Here is a 1808-nt window from a genome sequence, read left to right as displayed (position 1 = left end):
ACATCTAAAAAGGTTTCTACAGATTTGTAGGATGATAACCAATTTCTGAAAATATATAAGTTTCATTAAAAATATTTTATTTACCTTGTAGTGTTTTTAATTCTTTTAAGAGATTTCTTGGACTTTCTCATTCGATATTTAACAAACACACCATGACGTCTAACTCCATTCATAAAATTATATAACTCATCTACACAAACATGAGCAACTACTAAATTTAGCCGATGTGCATGGCACCAAATATAGATGGCTTTTGGAGCTTCTTTCAATATTAAAGCCTGCATTCCTTTGTATACTCCTCTCATATTCCCTGCACCATCCATACTTTGTCCAACCAAATAATCAAGAGGAAGACCAAGATCATTAAACTTAGAAATGTTTCTTTATATTTTTCCCACTGGTTTCTGATGTTGTAAAAACATGTATGATCCTTTCTACAGGATGTGGATGCAGATCATCTTCTATATACCGTACAAGCAAAGCTATGCTCTTTTTTAGACACATCATATGTTCCATCTAATATGATGCTATAGGCACGATTCTCTTTAATTTTTTGAATAATGCTTTTTGTTATTTTTATCTTGATAATTTCAGTTATTTTTTTCACGTGGCCATATGACAATAAATTTATATAAGGTCTTAAAATTTTATCTGATTTTTTTCTCCGCAATTTTTCGTTGTTATCCATGTATGCACGTAAAGTTGGAACCGTTTTTGCCATTAATTTTATGAGACACATAAAATCACCTTCATTCAAATTAGAACCCCAAAAGGCTATATTACATTTATAAGGTACATAATGGCATCGATAATATTATGAACTATATTAGGATTTCCCATGATTATATCAAGCTTATTTGATAGCAAATGATCTTGAATGCGTTTATTTGCAAGCCAAGTCATGTTTGCATATTCACAATCTTTATGAAGAGAAGATGCTTCGTGTCTCTCTAAGTCACGCTTTATGTTTTTCCAATTATTTACCCCAAATTGCGTCTAAAAATATTGGACTTAGGGCCATTAAACATAATACAATATAGACAAAAGACTTTGTCTAAAGTAGTGCTATAAGATAGCCAATTTCTGGGGTTGAGGGAACCATCAATATTAACCTTTCTATAATAGGTTATATTCATGCTCCTGTTTAAAAAGTAATAAAAAAAAAACTGGTATAGAAAATGGATGGGTAAAAATTAATGAAAATTAAATATTATTTAAAACCTCTTGAGAGTAACAGGATATTGAAATTTATTTGTACATGGCTGACAAGGGCCTACAGCAATTATGAAATTAATCAAAATATTTGTCATCCTAAATAATTTGAAGTGAAATGGGTCATTTGTTCCTTCTTTTTGTATAGCTGAATAAGACTTGGACTTTGAATATCCTCATAATTTATTCCCTTCAAAAGTTATTATATAAATTTTATTTAAATAAAATACCTAATGCAAAGTAAGCGCCTCACTAGAACTGGGGATTGGATGAGGAGATATTACAATTTGTGAATCTTCAATAACTGAGATTTTCTATAATTAAAGAGGAGTTTAATTTCTTTCCTTATGAAAAACTATATTTTTAATAAAATTTTAGCCAAATGGTAATTTTTTGTTTAACTTCATTATAATTAAGTTTTTAATAAATGTTGGAAATATTTGAATAACCTCATAATCATAATTTATTTCCTTCAAAATTTATCATATAATTCGTATTTTAAATACCTCATCATGCAAAGTAAGCGCTTCACTGGAACTGGGGATTGGATGAGGAGATAATACAATTTGTGAATCTTCAATAACTGAGATTTTCTA

At 29.2% G+C, this 1808-nt stretch overlaps 1 long non-coding RNA gene across 1 annotated transcript; it reads right to left on the bottom strand.

The window, feature by feature from the left end:
• Positions 1–842: 842 nt before the first annotated feature.
• On the bottom strand, positions 843–1808 carry LOC135930676 (uncharacterized). The gene is made up of 4 exons (XR_010572850.1): positions 1719–1808; positions 1443–1526; positions 1222–1402; positions 843–1140 (listed from the first exon to the last, which is right to left on the bottom strand). It is a non-coding gene; the product is annotated as an uncharacterized LOC135930676 (long non-coding RNA).

This window comes from Gordionus sp. m RMFG-2023, unplaced genomic scaffold (assembly GCF_954871325.1).
Source record: "Gordionus sp. m RMFG-2023 unplaced genomic scaffold, tfGorSpeb1-WG-v2 contig_281, whole genome shotgun sequence".
Lineage (NCBI taxonomy): Eukaryota > Metazoa > Nematomorpha > Gordioida > Chordodea > Parachordodidae > Gordionus > Gordionus sp. m RMFG-2023.
Note: the sequence above shows the minus strand (reverse complement) of the source record. Positions and strands in the feature narration are given on the sequence as shown.